General features: G+C 44.5%; 1 protein-coding gene across 3 annotated transcripts in view; it reads right to left on the bottom strand.

Annotated features, from left to right (window-relative positions):
• Positions 1-17,781, bottom strand: part of PKNOX2 (PBX/knotted 1 homeobox 2) — a 315,083-nt gene that overhangs the window by 277,012 nt on the left and 20,290 nt on the right. Inside the window, exon 1 of one of the 3 annotated variants that reach the window (XM_019804614.2) lies at positions 4,531-4,640. The exons of the other annotated variants lie outside the window; for them this stretch is intronic. The gene's annotated coding sequence lies outside the window, so the exon portion shown is untranslated. Of the gene's footprint in view, positions 1-4,530; positions 4,641-17,781 lie in introns of those variants that run through there. 3 annotated transcript variants of the gene reach the window in all.

The following is a 17,781-nucleotide window of genomic DNA, read 5'->3' as shown; positions in this document are numbered from 1 at the left end:
GAAGGCAAAAGTTGTGATGACCCCGAGAACTTGTACTCTTAAGTTTCCACCCATAAATCAGGGATGTCAACACAGGTATCCGCCACCACCAGATAGTAACAGCATGTACATATCATTTACTGAATGCCAGGCCTATTCTGAGTTCTTAACATATATTAACTTATCACTATCATAGCAATTGTAGGAAATGGGTTCTGTTATCATCACCATTTTACTGATGGGGGAATCAAGGTCCAGGTTAATTAACCTGTCCAGGGTCACACACTGAGTGGCAGGGCTAGGCTTTGAACCCAGCAATCAGGCCCCAGAGTCTGTTCTAAAGTCGCCTTTACATTATATTGTCTGAGGGGGCAGGATGCTACCAGGTGAGCTGGATTCATTCTTGGATATAGTCGTAGCCTGGAACCATAAGCATATCACACCTCCTCATCCATAAAGACCCTTCCCACCCATCCCTGCACCAGCCCGGGAGACTATGGCTTCTACCCTCTGATCGTGGGTGCCATGAGGAAAGTGAGTGTGACTGGCTGCCTCATTGATCCATACCCATCTCCAAGTTTCTGGACTCCAAGGCCCTTTGCCTGGATGAATGTAAGGAAAGGTAACCTCTCCCTTGTACAGTGAGGTCGTTTCTAGTGGCCTGAGCATTGCAATCACCACACCAGGCTCTTTCCCGTAAAAAGCAATCAATACTGTCCCATCCCACATCCTCACCCTTTCCTGCTCCTGGGTCTATAACTGCTATTGATTACATCAGAGCTGGGAAGCAAATGCCAAAATATATCAATCAGTCACCAAGGTGCCAAAGAGACTTTATTAAAACCATTACACCTTCTTCTGTTTTCCTGCCCACCCCAGGTTCCTCAGCCCAGTGGCCATTTCTTTTGGAAGGTTTCCAAGAACTCTGCAGACATGATCTGATGGCTGGTGGAATTTCCTCTACGTGGGGAAAATTTAGACCCAGAGAAGGAGCAAGAACAAGTCCCATGGTGAGAAGATGGAAACCAGGTGTGTGAAAATATGTGTGTGTGTGTCTGTGCAGTATATATATATGAAAATGTGCACGTACATATGTCTGTTTAAAGAAAAACCTAGAACTTAGTCACATTTCAGAAACATTTTGTAATTATCGCTGAAATTTTTACAAATCAATTCCTTCTGGTCTTTTAATGTCCTTCACTAAGTGGTTTAATTGTGAAATTTCACTTTATAATTGGGTTCATTTTAATGCAGAAAGAGGTAGATTTGCATAAGCAAATGACAAACAGTTAACAAAATCCATTAGCAGAGAAGCAGGAATTCGAAGAGCCATACACCCTGGGGTGTCAGTTTAGAATCAAAACCTGTGGTAAGGAAGCCCCTGGCCAAACCCAGACCAAGTTCTGCTGCCCCTAACCAGACAGAGGGGAAGGAGGAAAAGCATGTCAAATGCTCTAACATATTAGCAGGACAAGAGGAAGCCTGCCGACGTGGCAGGAGAGACAAAGTGAAGGAGAATTTCTGCTTGTCAATGAAAGACCAAAGACCTATTCTTTGAAACTCCTGTCAAGGATTTAAAAAGAATCACCAGTTTTACGAAGCTCTTTAACAATTCTTTTTCCAGGTGAAAAAGAGTACTGGACTCAGAGCAGAAGGGACTGTGGAGAATCTGACTTCTAGTCCTCATCCTGCCACTAACTAGCAGGGATCTTCCTGTGGAGGTCCCAACTAGACCATACCTGAATGTCTATGTTTCTTTTTTCTTTCCTTTTGTAAAATTTTATTTATTTATTTATTTATTTATTTATTTATTTATTTATTTGAGAGAGAGAAAGAGCACAAGTGGACAGAGGGACAGAGGAAGAGAGAGAAGCAGACTCCCTGCTGAACAGGGAGAAGTGCAATGTGGGGCTCGATCCCAGGACCCTGGGATCATGACCTGATCTGAAGGCAGACACTTAACCACTGAGCCACCCAGATGCCCCTGAATGCCTATGTTTCTAAAGTTCCCACTGTCATTACCAGTAATTGATGAATTCTTTCATTCATTCACTCAACAAATATTCACTGAGTGCTTGCTATGAATAGGTCCTACAGACATCACAGAGAATCACAAGGACATGGGGTGAGGGCCAAGCTAAGAAATATGTAAATAAACAGTAGATAAGGCCCTGCCCTCATGGAACTTACAGTCTAATGGAGTGTTATGGACTCAATTGTGTCTCCTTAAAGTTTATAGTCTGACAGGACTGGTGTCCTTCTAAGAAGAGGAAGAGACACCAGATTGATCTCTCTCTCTCTCTCTCTCCACGCACACAGACAGGAGGCCATGTGAGGACACTGTGAGAAGGTGGCCATCTGCAAGCCAGAAAGAGACACTGTACCAGAAACCAACCCTACTGACACCTTGTTCTTGGACTTGCCAGTCTCCAGAACTATAAGAAAATGAAGTTCTGTTGTTTAAGTCACCTAGTCTGTGATATTTTGTTATAGCAGCTGGAACAGACTAATCCATGGGGGTGAAGGGAAAGGCACGGTGCTATGGAGCTCAAATTGGGGTGCCTTGCCCAGTCTAGGGGATGAAGAAGATTTCCCAGAGGACTTGACCCCTAAAAGGTCAGGAGAATTAGCAGGGGAAAGGCAGGAGGTGGAGGGGACTTCCCAGGACAGGACGCTCACATGTGGGGACCTGCAGGTAAGAGGAGTACGTTCAGATGGGGGAGCCAAACGCTCTTCCAAGTGGATGGAGCATGAAGTGTCAGAGGAAGAGGATAGCAAGAGTGGGGCTGAGGAGGGGAGGGGAGCGAGATGGAGGAGGTTTCAGAAGCAAACATGTCCCTGAAGATCTCAGAGGCCAAGGAGCTGCCATACCTTTTGAAACTTTGGGTTCATCCCATGATACTTTCAATTCTGCTGAAAAAAATGCCAGCTCAGTTTCTACAGGCACAAAGAAGTAGTCTGCTTTTCTTGCCTCCCTTACCAGTGAAGTCCTTCTTTGTGTGTTTGCATTTGTCCCTTGTGGAAATGCTTTGCGTTTTCATCCCTAAGCTTCCTCCTCACCTTTCGAAGCATCTTCTGGGACAGCCTCTTCTCCAGGTGTTTGCCTTCAGTTCAATTCCTTTTTTAACAATTGTTAGTGCTTGTTGAGTTAGCTAATGCCAACCACGTCCCAGGCACTGTTTTAAGGGCCTTCTGTGTATCAGCTTTTTTAATCCTCACAACAACCCTATTAAGTAGATTCTGTTAACTCCAGTTTATGGAAAAGGAAACTGAGCACAGAGAGATTAAGACACTTGCTGGGGGCCACTCAGCTAAATGAGGAAGCCAGGATTAAAAACAGGGCAGTCTAGCTTCCATGTCCATACTTTTAACTACTACTATGCTCTATTGTCTTTGAGGAAAAACACAGATGGAGAAACTGAGGTCACTTAGGTTCCCATGGCTAGCTGAAGTACTGAGGCTCTTTCTGATTCCAGAGCCTATGCTCTTAACCTCTTTAGGGAATGGAGAAGCAGCAGCTGGCTTTGAGAGTGACTCAGGAAGTAGGCTAGATAGAATTATCGTGGAGTAGTTGAAGAATAAGGGAGAGAGATGGACAGAAGCAGGAAGTTGGGGTCACAATCAGGTTTCTAGGTAAACCGTACAACCAAACCTTCGTCATTTTGTGCCACTTTATTGCTTTGTTTACTCATTGTCTCAGCCATTGAACAAATGCTTATTCAGAGCCTACTCTGTTTCAGGCACTGGGCTGGGAAAGTGGGAAAAGAGAAGCAGGGAAGTACTGAGAATGACCATGAACCTTACCAGCGCCTTCCCCATGCCCTCATCTATGGAGCTCAAGGACTTTACATTCGAGGGGATGGAGTTGATATATAAATAAATACAACAAATTATTACGGTGTGATTATATATATCTATCAATATATGCTTATCTATCTGTAATGTGTTAAAAGGAGGACAACCTCTCTCTGGCTAAAATAGTCAGGTGAAGCATCACTTTGAAGAAGGTGTCATTTGAGCCACTCATGAAGGATGATGGGAATATCCTAGGAGAGTAGCCGGGCTCCTTGGAGCTTCCCTGGAAAGTATGTCACATTCTGGGACACAGAGTCGTGGAATTAGATAATATTCACACTGAAAGGAGCCTTGGAGGTCATCTGGTCCCACCCCTTCATCCACAGGTGGCAAGCTAAGTGAGGCCAGGCTTGGGGTGAGGCAAACAGTAAGGGAGCATTTCCTCTCAAGGCCCTGGGAGTGCGGCCCAGCCCTAGTCCCAGCCCTGAAACTGAGGCACAGCTTTACTGGGGTTCCAACAACCAGTCAACGGCCAACAGTACCTTGCAAGAACCCCCCAGGTGCCTCCACCCCAGTTTTCTGGGCTTTGTGATTTGTGGGTTGTGGGGAGCCAGGCAAATGGGAAAGAAGATGGAGAGGAGTCAAGAAAGTCACCGTGGTTTCTGGTTTGTACAACTGAAGAGACAACTCTCAATCTCTACCTCCACCACCCTCGATCCCTCTCAAGTTCCCGAATTCCCCATCCCCAAGTCTTACGGTTAGAAGTAAAGATGTCTTCCTCATGGTATCCTTCCCTCTCGTCTCTCTGCTACCTGCTCTCTCAACGTCACACCTCCCCAACATTTATTTCAGCTTCCGATTCTCCTTTCAGTGGGCCCCCAGCGAGCGCCTGCAAACGTCCACCCGGGAGGTCACGGGGCTGCAGTTCAACAATCCGCCGGCAGGGGGCAGGCCTGCCGCGAGTCCCGATCCTGCCCGAGCCTCCCAGCCCCCAGCCCAGTCACAACTCCTTAGAGATGCAAATTGAGAAGCAGCCTTCCTAACCCGAGAGGGCTGCTAATTCTCTGACGAGTATGCAGATTTCCATCCTGCCTTTGCCTGGGTTTATTTGTTTTACTTTGCAATAAATTTAATACAGACTCCCTGAAGCAGAGAGGCAGATGGACTATAAACTCTGCATTTTGAGCAGCCTTAGTTACTAGGTTAGTGTGGTTTTTGATCCCTACTTAAATTATATCTATGAAATTTGACATGGATTTGGGTCTGGGGTTTGCTGCCCTCTTGGTGCTCTGGAGCGGCTTCTAGGGAATTTACAAGAGTTGATTTGATTATTGGGACTTTAATTTCTCACAGAGGCTAACGAGCAGGCTGGGAAGCCTGGCTGGGGTATAACAGGAAGATGGGAAAGTGAGAAGTTGGGCTGTTACCTGCCCCAGTGTAGGCGGGGTCGGTATTGTTTTCCCACGCCCCTGGCAGGGCCCTAACTCAGACACACTGGGGACTGGGAGAGGGAAGCCTGTGCTGCCCGCCCCCTCCCCGGAGTAGGGGGTGGGGGGAGTTGTGCAGCAGAAAGTACCCACAAGAAGCTCAGAGTCCAAAGGAAAAAATCAGACTCACATATGGGGCAGACATAACTAAAACATCTATAAGGAAGCATTAACAAGACCGGTACAAATTGGCGTTGTATAACAATGTAAATTGGACATGAGGGGACGTGGCAGAGGGGAGAAAACTGCTACTCACCCCTCCTATTAACACCTTTGCCTCACGCTACAATGTGCAGCCTTCTCCCCTTCCCTACTCCTTTTCACAGGCCATTAAAGAAAAGAAGGCATACGGAGCTAGGAGTATGAAGAGCTGGGTCTTGTCCTAGCTTCACGGAGTGCTTCTTTGTTCAGATGTTGAGGAATATGTTTAATTTCTCTGAAACTCAGTTTCCCTATCTGTGAAATTGGAATCACCTGATTATCCAGAGGGCCGAGTAAGATAATTTGGGTAAGAATGGTTGTACGCAGCAAAGGACAGGACCATAAAAGGTATGTAAGGGACTGCTGCCCTTTGACAGTCGACAGTCGACAGTCGTGAGGTGATCACTGATGAGAGTAGGAAGGCCTGGGGCAAAGGGAGGCTGTGAAGGGAATTTCAGTGAGACCTCTACCTGTCCTCTACCTGTGCCTAAAACCTGTCAGTGGGACCTAGGTGCTGGGGATGAGCTGGGCCTCTAAAAGCAGACAACGTGCGCTGGCCAGCTCTCCACCTTGGTCCTGCTCACCTGCAGATGAAACCTGCCTTCCAGCAGGGAAGGACTGGCCAGGGCGTCTGGGAAGTTTCCAGCAGCAGCAGATCCCAGGGACTGTTGTGCAGACTTCTGAGGGCCTGGGCCACCCTGGCAGTGGGAGTGGGAGATGGGCAGGGAGGTGCGGCTGCAGCCTCATCTAGCCCCAAGGGAGATCCCAGAGCGCAGGCAGAGCCCAGAGACCGAGGAACAAGGGCCCCTCTTCCTTCACGTCCCTTCTCTGCACCTCTACAGCCTTTAGCCAGAGGCTGGAGCAGGAAAGGGAACTCGAGGGGGCACTAGAAGGAAGTGTTGGAAGAGCTGAGAGAAGCAAAGGTTTGGAAGTCACCGAAGTAAAGGGGCAAAAAGAAGGAAGAGGGCAGATAAAGGAGAAAAGGAAGGAGCCAAGGACATGCTGACATTTGTTCCTTGTGCTTAGGGAGGAATCGCCAGGAGAAAGGAAAAGAAGTAAGGAGGAGCAGAGTAGAACCAGAGAAAGGAAACAGCCAGGCTTCCCGCGAGGAGGGGGTGGGGGGCAGGGGATGTGGAAACTGAGAGGAAATGGAAATGAGGGGTTTGGTCACCATGGAGAGAGAAGCTGGAAGCTTGGCAGCAGTTTGTCTATTAAGAGGAAAGGAGGGGAATCAAAGAAGATGTGGGTGTGTCTACACACACAACCGAATTGGAAAATAACTAGCTGAATTCAGCCCAAAGCAGGGCATGGAGGGGGAAGGGGAAGAAAAACTGGCTAAATTCTCTCCAAAATGACAAAACTCCCCACCCCCCGCTTCTCTATCCTACCTGCCCTGCCCTCGCCCCAATAATGCACTGAATTATAACTATTATCAAGGTTTTGTTAAATGAAATTTGGTGACTTTCCACCCCTCACCCAGACGCAGTCCTATGATTTGTGTTGTGTAAGGGAAAGGGAAGCTAAATCCTGCAGCAGAGACAGAGGAAGGAGACCAGGTGGGGTGGCAAGGAGGGGCAGGGGTGCATGCAGGAGCAAGGATAACCAGTCAGACACCTTGGTCTTCATAGCACCTCCTGAGGCAGGATGAAGAAATCCAGCAAGTACGTGCCACAAGGCTAAGAGGATGACCACACGAGCTCTCCAGAATTGTGGCAGGGGCAGCAACGCCCTGAGACCCATCGCCAGTTAGGCTTCTGCCTGACCCTGTGCTTCAGAAGAGCCCGCAGTGTCTCTCCTCCAGGTGCACCCTCCCTAGGGGTACAGGGCAGGAGCTTTGCTCCTCTTTCTAGGTCACACTCCAGGTACCCAGGCCAGGCAAGTTTGGGTACTTGGCTGTTTGGGCAAGAATGGGAGTGGAGTTGGGGGGTACACCCTTGCACAGAGGGTGTGGACAGATCTGGAGAATGGGGACACCAGCCCCAAGACTCCTTACAGTGCAGAACAGTGCTCATGACAGGAATGGGGGAGGGGGTGCTTGGCCAGGGCCTCCACTTGCACCCTTGCCTTGGCCAGGGACACTTAGCAGCTGTCCTGAGCAGAGGAGAGCCTCGCTTCCCAGCTGGAGGTCAGGATACCGAGAAAAGTAAGGAATCCAAGATTGCTATAGGTTAGAAAGTCAAGCGGCAAAGGAAGCGAGAGGGACAATCAAACCCTGGGCATGGGTGGCAATGGAGAGTGGAGAAAAAGAACCATAGTATATCTCCTGTAAGATTTGGTACATACTTGTACTAAAAATCACTTCTTGTTCATCCGAAATTCAAATTTGACTGGTGGTCCTGTGTTCCATCTGCCACCCCTCCCTGGAGAGGGGGGGGTTGGAGTGGTGGCCGTGAGGCAAGATCACAAGGTCAAAGCCTTCCTAGAGCTAAAACATACCAGAGAACCTTAACCATACCAGAGTCAGACTAGCATGTTCCAGTTACCCAGTTACCGACAGGGTTGTGAAAAGCATGGTCAATTTCAAAGGCCCTGGGCTAAGTGGAGAGAATGACCAAATCCTCTTATCTCTACCAATGACTTTAAGATAGAGCCAGAATCAGGGCAAGATACAAGCAAGGGAATCTTTCTTCTGCACCCACTGGAATCGCAGAGGTTGGCTAAATCTAAACTGATAAGGAAGAATTTCCTCCACTGGCGTCTTGCCCCAGTCCTTCATGTTAAAAAAAAAAGGGACACTCTCAGCAAAAGAAGACTGAATGAACACTTTCCCCAAGTACTTTACAGTTTGCAGAATTCTACACTATTTTTCTGATCTAACCTAAAAGTCTCCTAGTGCAACTGATACTTTTTATTTTCACCGTCCAACCTCTCAGATGCTACATTCCACAAGGAAAATAAAGAAATGCGTAAAGCAATAATAACCTTACATTAATTTTGAACTCAGTTATGAACACAGAAGCAAAAAAAAAAAAAAAATCAGTGGTTCCCAAATGAAAAAGGACAAACTCAAAGGAAGGTTCTTTTTTTTTTAATCCAAAAAAGTTTTACAGTGGTGTAATAAGCCATAGAGAATAAAATAAAATTAAAACAATAATAATAAAAAAGCATACCCAGCAGTGTCCTGTTAAATAATTGGATGAGATTCATCAGGGCAGCAACTGGTGCTGAGTGTTTTTTAATTTTCTCCCTGCTGGATATTCTCCTCTCATGGTGTCAACAAATAGATTAACTACTTGTCAGAGATGGGGCCTTCACAGAGCAAAATCGAATTCTTCAGTATTTATTTTCCTCTTCATACCTCCTCCCCAAAGAGGAATATCTGGTTGTTTTTTTTTAAAAAAATCCCCCCCACCAGATCTAGAAATGATTAATTCTGTCCATGAGGATCACTTGATTATATCATGCAAAGAGTTAATTCCACCACGGTGCACACTGGATTCAATAAGAGGGTTTAATAAGATTTACTAATTGCCTCTCCTTATGAAGGAATCAACTTTGCAAGGGCAGACCCAATACGTAAATGAAGGCGAGTGAAGGCCAGATGGCACCATGGTGCTTTCAACAAACCCAGCTTTCACAGAAATCTGAACCCAGAGCAGCGGGGCCCCCGGCAGTAGAAGTGCGTAAAAAAGAACCTAACTAAGGAGAGTTGTGCACTCTTCCCCACAGCAGCAATTTAGCCTCCGAAAAATGACACTATGGTTCAAATTGGGCAAATATTATTGACTTAAATTTTTCTTTTTTTTCTTTTAGAATTTTGTTAGCATTTAATTCATTCTTAGTTGTAAAAAAAAAAAAAGTCCTGTCTATTTTTTGTTTGCACCTTTGAGGTTACATTATGATATAAATCCAGGTCCGGGTGCCTGGGTGGCTCAGTTGGTGAAGAGTCTGCCTTTGGCTCAGATCATGATCTCAGGGTCCTGGGATTGAGCCCTGTATTGGGCTCCCTGCTCAGTAGGGAGCCGGCTTCTCCCTCTCCTGCCCGCTCGTGCTCTCTGTCACTATCTCTGTCTCTCTCAAATAAATAAATGAAATCTTAAATAAATAGATAAATAAATAATTCAGGTCCAAATTAGATGTCTGAGAGAATATTTTTCTTCTTGGAAAAAGAGTGGACATTAATCAAACATGAGCACCAATGATAGAGTGGAAAAACTTTGGCCTAAAAAGTCAGACTGCTCTGGGGCCTGATCCTGACATAATTTACAGGGCAACTCAGGCCAGCCCATGACTCCGTTTGAGCTCTAAAACAGGAGTTATCCATGTACCTTTTCGCCTTCTCAGGGGTGCTCTGAAGATTGAATGAGCTAATGAGTGTGGAATAACTATCTTTAAAAAAAAGTATTGCTCAAAGCATTGTGGAAAGCATTTTCATAGCATTCTAAGAAAGGGCAAGCAGTCTAATATGAGATGGGTAGTTCTTGGATTTGCCTGCTTAACTCCATGAGCTTAAAAGCGTTGTCATTTCCATTATGATTAACATAAGAAGGCTCCACGGAAGAGAAGGAAAGAGAGAGAAGAGGGAGTATACATGGGGCCTGCCGGTACCTTGCCTAGCTCGTTGACACTGAGGGCTGTTTGTCCATTTGTGATCCATAATGNTTCCAGGTACCCAGGCCAGGCAAGTTTGGGTACTTGGCTGTTTGGGCAAGGATGGGAGTGGAGTGGGGGGGGGTACACCCTTGCACAGAGGGTGTGGACAGATCTGGAGAATGGGGACACCAGCCCCAAGACTCCTTACAGTGCAGAACAGTGCTCATGACAGGAATGGGGGAGGGGGTGCTTGGCCAGGGCCTCCACTTGCACCCTTGCCTTGGCCAGGGACACTTAGCAGCTGTCCTGAGCAGAGGAGAGCCTCGCTTCCCAGCTGGAGGTCAGGATACCGAGAAAAGTAAGGAATCCAAGATTGCTATAGGTTAGAAAGTCAAACGGCAAAGGAAGCGAGAGGGACAATCAAACCCTGGGCATGTGTGGCAATGGAGAGTGGAGAAAAAGAACCATAGTATATCTCCTGTAAGATTTGGTACATACTCGTACTAAAAATCACTTCTTGTTCATCCGAAATTCAAATTTGACTGGTGGTCCTGTGTTCCATCTGCCACCCCTCCCTGGAGAGGGGGGGGTTGGAGTGGTGGCCGTGAGGCAAGATCACAAGGTCAAAGCCTTCCTAGAGCTAAAACATACCAGAGAACCTTAACCATACCAGAGTCAGACTAGCATGTTCCAGTTACCCAGTTACCGACAGGGTTGTGATAAGCATGGTCAATTTCAAAGGCCCTGGGCTAAGTGGAGAGAATGACCAAATCCTCTTATCTCTACCAATGACTTTAAGATATAGCCAGAATCAGGGCAAGATACAAGCAAGGGAATCTTTCTTCTGCACCCACTGGAATCGCAGAGGTTGGCTAAATCTAAACTGATAAGGAAGAATTTCCTCCACTGGCGTCTTGCCCCAGTCCTTCATGTTAAAAAAAAAAGGGACACTCTCAGCAAAAGAAGACTGAATGAACACTTTCCCCAAGTACTTTACAGTTTGCAGAATTCTACACTATTTTTCTGATCTAACCTAAAAGTCTCCTAGTACAACTGATACTTTTTATTTTCACCGTCCAACCTCTCAGATGCTACATTCCACAAGGAAAATAAAGAAATGCGTAAAGCAATAATAACCTTACATTAATTTTGAACTCAGTTATGAACACAGAAGCAAAAAAAAAAAAAAAATCAGTGGTTCCCAAATGAAAAAGGACAAACTCAAAGGAAGGTTCTTTTTTTTTTTAATCCAAAAAAGTTTTACAGTGGTGTAATAAGCCATAGAGAATAAAATAAAATTAAAACAATAATAATAAAAAAGCATACCCAGCAGTGTCCTGTTAAATAATTGGATGAGATTCATCAGGGCAGCAACTGGTGCTGAGTGTTTTTTAATTTTCTCCCTGCTGGATATTCTCCTCTCATGGTGTCAACAAATAGATTAACTACTTGTCAGAGATGGGGCCTTCACAGAGCAAAATCGAATTCTTCAGTATTTATTTTCCTCTTCATACCTCCTCCCCAAAGAGGAATATCTGGTTGTTTTTTTTTAAAAAAATCCCCCCCACCAGATCTAGAAATGATTAATTCTGTCCATGAGGATCACTTGATTATATCATGCAAAGAGTTAATTCCACCACGGTGCACACTGGATTCAATAAGAGGGTTTAATAAGATTTACTAATTGCCTCTCCTTATGAAGGAATCAACTTTGCAAGGGCAGACCCAATACGTAAATGAAGGCGAGTGAAGGCCAGATGGCACCATGGTGCTTTCAACAAACCCAGCTTTCACAGAAATCTGAACCCAGAGCAGCGGGGCCCCCGGCAGTAGAAGTGCGTAAAAAAGAACCTAACTAAGGAGAGTTGTGCACTCTTCCCCACAGCAGCAATTTAGCCTCCGAAAAATGACACTATGGTTCAAATTGGGCAAATATTATTGACTTAAATTTTTCTTTTTTTTCTTTTAGAATTTTGTTAGCATTTAATTCATTCTTAGTTGTAAAAAAAAAAAAAGTCCTGTCTATTTTTTGTTTGCACCTTTGAGGTTACATTATGATATAAATCCAGGTCCGGGTGCCTGGGTGGCTCAGTTGGTGAAGAGTCTGCCTTTGGCTCAGATCATGATCTCAGGGTCCTGGGATTGAGCCCTGTATTGGGCTCCCTGCTCAGTAGGGAGCCGGCTTCTCCCTCTCCTGCCCGCTCGTGCTCTCTGTCACTATCTCTGTCTCTCTCAAATAAATAAATGAAATCTTAAATAAATAGATAAATAAATAATTCAGGTCCAAATTAGATGTCTGAGAGAATATTTTTCTTCTTGGAAAAAGAGTGGACATTAATCAAACATGAGCACCAATGATAGAGTGGAAAAACTTTGGCCTAAAAAGTCAGACTGCTCTGGGGCCTGATCCTGACATAATTTACAGGGCAACTCAGGCCAGCCCATGACTCCGTTTGAGCTCTAAAACAGGAGTTATCCATGTACCTTTTCGCCTTCTCAGGGGTGCTCTGAAGATTGAATGAGCTAATGAGTGTGGAATAACTATCTTTAAAAAAAAGTATTGCTCAAAGCATTGTGGAAAGCATTTTCATAGCATTCTAAGAAAGGGCAAGCAGTCTAATATGAGATGGGTAGTTCTTGGATTTGCCTGCTTAACTCCATGAGCTTAAAAGCGTTGTCATTTCCATTATGATTAACATAAGAAGGCTCCACGGAAGAGAAGGAAAGAGAGAGAAGAGGGAGTATACATGGGGCCTGCCGGTACCTTGCCTAGCTCGTTGACACTGAGGGCTGTTTGTCCATTTGTGATCCATAATGGTGTTCACAGGCCCAGCCATTCTACCCATGCCCAGCTCTGCTTTCTCCGTCCTCCTGCCTTCCGGGATCCCTTTCTGACTTCGTCTGGGAAATGAGACAGAAACGATACTACTTAATGGTGTCTGGGGAAGAGAGTTGTCAATTTTTTCCTGCATTGGCCTTCACCCAACTTTCCAATCAGCAATATTGCAATCAAGGTTGGACCCACCTAAGTAAAGTCTAGGCATGTCATATCAGTCGGAAGTTCCAGGCACCGATATCTGAAGGAGAGGAAACAGAGGTAGAGGGGGCCGGGTGCCTGTTGGCGCCAACTCAGCATTTACATTTTTTGGAAGGTAGAAGGAAAAACAGATTAGTGACATCTTAGTAGACAATTTAGATACTAGTAGTTCCTGGACTGCAGCAGCATTTTCAGAATCAGGATTTGACCCCAAAATGTAGGAGACTGCTCAAATATTGTTTGGTGTTTTTCTTGTTTTTTGTTTTAGGATTTTTTTTTGGTATTTTACCCCTCAGTGGCATGAGTTTTTTGGTATTTTACCCCTCAGTGGCATGAGTTATCACTGTCTGATCAATAGAGAATAAAACACAATTCCTTTTTATAAGTAAAAACAAATTAAAAATTCAATGTACAATAGGATACCATTTATAAAAAATTAAGTATCAGAGAAGTAGTTTACGAAGTAATATATAAGACTTGGAGAAAATTTTTAAACCTTTTTGAAGAACATAAAAGGCCTGAATAAATGCAGGAATCTATCAGACTCCGGAAAGGATGAGTTAACTTATACAATGTCAATGCTTCTTAAATTAACCCGCAAATTGAATCCATTCCAATCAAAATCTCAATATATTTGGCTGGAAGACAGGGGTGAAAGAGCAGCTGTCAAACATTCTGAAATTTGTGAGGAAGAATAAAGGTCCACTAATGCTACAATGGCTTAAAAAAAAAAGGCAAAAAGAATGAACACTTACACTAGAAACTGAGAAATATCACAAAGCCAGCATTTTTAAAACAGTATTGGACTGGCCAGTGGAATGGAAGAGCAGGTCCAGAAGCAGGCTTACACGTGCACAAAAACTTACAGGTGATAGATCTGCCATTAAATTAGAGGGTAAAAAGATGACTTATTTCATAAATGGTAAAATAAATTTGAATCTCTAGCTCATTACTGAATAAGAAAATAAACTGTATACAGATTCAGTCCCTAAATGTGAAAGGTAAAATCATAAATAATAGAAGAAAATACATGATGATATAGTGTGACCTTGAGATGGGAAAAGATTTTATGAACAAGATTCAAAAGCAACACCAGAAGGAGAAAAATGGATGAATTTTATATCAAAATTAAAGATTTCTGTTTGGTGAAGTGTACCATCAACTGAGTTAACATATAGTTGTGTAATGCCTGGAAGAAGCATTTGCACTAACACATGCTCAGGAAATTCCAACAAATTAGTAAGAAAAGAGAAGAAACAATAGAAAATTGAACAAAGTAGTAAGTAGGTGGAAATCCTAAGAGGTCACAAGTCTTTGAGGTGAGACTTAATTTCACAAATAATATGAGAAACACAAAAGAAAGGTAAGATACGACTTTACATATAATAAGTTAGCNGTCATTTCCATTATGATTAACATAAGAAGGCTCCACGGAAGAGAAGGAAAGAGAGAGAAGAGGGAGTATACATGGGGCCTGCCGGTACCTTGCCTAGCTCGTTGACACTGAGGGCTGTTTGTCNGTAAGTTAGCAAAAATTAGAAAGTCTGGTAATACCAAGTGCTGACAAGAATATGGAGAAATAGAAGGGCTGATAAATGTAAAAACTGGCCCCGCTCTCTTAGAAAGTAATTTGGTAGGGCTTATCGAAGTTAAGAATGCACAGAGCCTACGACCCAGCACTGACACTGTGGGTACACATACCCTGCGAAAAAATCTCCCACAGAAACACANCTCATTTCCATTATGATTAACCTAAGAAGGCTCCACGGAAGAGAAGGAAAGAGAGAAGAGGGAGTATACATGGGGCCTGCCGGTACCTTGCCTAGCTCGTTGACACTGAGGGCTGTTTGTCNGAAACACAAAATGTCCACATCTTGCTGATGGTGGAAGCAAAGCACTGATGGCAATCTGGGTGTCCACCACCAAGGGAACAGAAGGGTAGATTATGGTCACTACAAATGACGAAACACCATGCAGCAGTAAGAAGGAATGAAATATATCCACTTCCAGCAACACAGATAGGTCTTCAAAACAGAGTTGGGTTGGGGGGTTGAGGGGAGGATAGATTTATAGCACAATACAATTTATGTATGTTTTTAAAAGATACAAGTAATACCACATGTTTCAAGGATATATATGCAGGTAGATAAACTTACGGATGGTGGGTTAGAAGGATACACACTNCCATTTGTGATCCATAATGGTGTTCACAGGCCCAGCCATTCTACCCATGCCCAGCTCTGCTTTCTCCGTCCTCCTGCCTTCCGGGATCCCTTTCTGACTTCGTCTGGGAAATGAGACAGAAACGATACTACTTAATGGTGTCTGGGGAAGAGAGTTGTCAATTTTTTCCTGCATTGGCCTTCACCCAACTTTCCAATCAGCAATATTGCAATCAAGGTTGGACCCACCTAAGTAAAGTCTAGGCATGTCATNTAGGGGCGCCTGGATGGCTCAATCATTAAGCATCTGCCTTCGGCTCAGGGCGTGATCCCGGAGTCCTGGGATTGAGCCCCACATTGGGCTCCTCTGCTGGGAGCCTGCTTCTTCCTCTCCCACTCCCCCTGCTTGTGTTCTCTCTCTCGCTGGCTGTCTCTCTCTGTCAAATAAATAAATAAAATCTTAAAAAAAAAAGGAGGATACACACTACAGTGGATATTGGGGTGCCCCACCCATACCCATCTTCAGGGCCAATGCACCCACCTCCCAACTGCTGGGAGTATTAGTGCTGAGGCTCCAGGCTGCATCCCTCAGAGGAACTGCCTCACCTAAGGCTATTCCCCTTCTAGGTGAAGTAGCCAGTGGCTGGCTGACACAAGGATATAAAAGGCTTGACCCTCCAGGGGCACCTGCGTGGCTCAGTCAGTTAAGNTATCAGTCGGAAGTTCCAGGCACCGATATCTGAAGGAGAGGAAACAGAGGTAGAGGGGGCCGGGTGCCTGTTGGCGCCAACTCAGCATTTACATTTTTTGGAAGGTAGAAGGAANATTTTAAGGCTCAGTCTGTCCTGCTTTGTTTGGGAAAGCTCTAAAGGATCATGCCAGGTCCAGAGCTCCCATAGTCTCAGCTGAGTCCCTGGGGACCAGCTTCACCTTCAGTCCCATCCTNTTTTAAGGCTCAGTCTGTCCTGCTTTGTTTGGGAAAGCTCTAAAGGGTCATGCCAGGTCCAGAGCTCCCATAGTCTCAGCTGAGTCCCTGGGGACCAGCTTCACCTTCAGTCCCATCCTNAAAACAGATTAGTGACATCTTAGTAGACAATTTAGATACTAGTAGTTCCTGGACTGCAGCAGCATTTTCAGAATCAGGATTTGACCCCAAAATGTAGGAGACTGCTCAAATATTGTTTGGTGTTTTTCTTGTTTTTTGTTTTAGGATTTTTTTTTGGTATTTTACCCCTCAGTGGCATGAGTTTTTTGGTATTTTACCCCTCAGTGGCATGAGTTATCACTGTCTGATCAATAGAGAATAAAACACAATTCCTTTTTATAAGTAAAAACAAATTAAAAATTCAATGTACAATAGGATACCATTTATAAAAAATTAAGTATCAGAGAAGTAGTTTACGAAGTAATATATAAGACTTGGAGAAAATTTTTAAACCTTTTTGAAGAACATAAAAGGCCTGAATAAATGCAGGAATCTATCAGACTCCGGAAAGGATGAGTTAACTTATACAATGTCAATGCTTCTTAAATTAACCCGCAAATTGAATCCATTCCAATCAAAATCTCAATATATTTGGCTGGAAGACAGGGGTGAAAGAGCAGCTGTCAAACATTCTGAAATTTGTGAGGAAGAATAAAGGTCCACTAATGCTACAATGGCTTAAAAAAAAAAGGCAAAAAGAATGAACACTTACACTAGAAACTGAGAAATATCACAAAGCCAGCATTTTTAAAACAGTATTGGACTGGCCAGTGGAATGGAAGAGCAGGTCCAGAAGCAGGCTTACACGTGCACAAAAACTTACAGGTGATAGATCTGCCATTAAATTAGAGGGTAAAAAGATGACTTATTTCATAAATGGTAAAATAAATTTGAATCTCTAGCTCATTACTGAATAAGAAAATAAACTGTAGGAGGATACACATTACAGTGGATATTGGGATGCCCCACCCATACCCATCTTCAGGGCCAATGCACCCACCTCCCAACTGCTGGGAGTATTAGTGCTGAGGCTCCAGGCTGCATCCCTCAGAGGAACTGCCTCACCTAAGGCTATTCCCCTTCTAGGTGAAGTAGCCAGTGGCTGGCTGACACAAGGATATAAAAGGCTTGACCCTCCAGGGGCACCTGCGTGGCTCAGTCAGTTAAGCATCTGCCTCTTGATCTCAGCTCAGGTCTTGATCTGAGGGTCGGAGGTCATGAAGCCCACTTAAATAAATTGTAAAAATTAAATTAAAAAAAATTTTAAGGCTCAGTCTGTCCTGCTTTGTTTGGGAAAGCTCTAAAGGGTCATGCCAGGTCCAGAGCTCCCATAGTCTCAGCTGAGTCCCTGGGGACCAGCTTCACCTTCAGTCCCATCCTATGGTCCTCACTGCCTTCTGTGTGTGTCTCCTGAAAGCATTCCTGAATGAACTTGCACACAAGCCCTCCTTTTGGAATGTGCTTCCTTCCAGAGAGCCCTATCTAAGGAATACATGAAATAATCAAGAGTGGGAGGAATTACTGTGGAAAAGGAAAGAGAAATGGGGATGGGTAACAGAAGGGGAAAATAAGAATTCAGTGAGTCAACGTGCGGTCTCATAG

Source organism: Ailuropoda melanoleuca, chromosome 8, assembly GCF_002007445.2.
Source record: "Ailuropoda melanoleuca isolate Jingjing chromosome 8, ASM200744v2, whole genome shotgun sequence".
Classification (NCBI taxonomy): Eukaryota; Metazoa; Chordata; class Mammalia; order Carnivora; family Ursidae; genus Ailuropoda; species Ailuropoda melanoleuca.
This window is presented reverse-complemented; position numbering and strand designations above follow the sequence as displayed.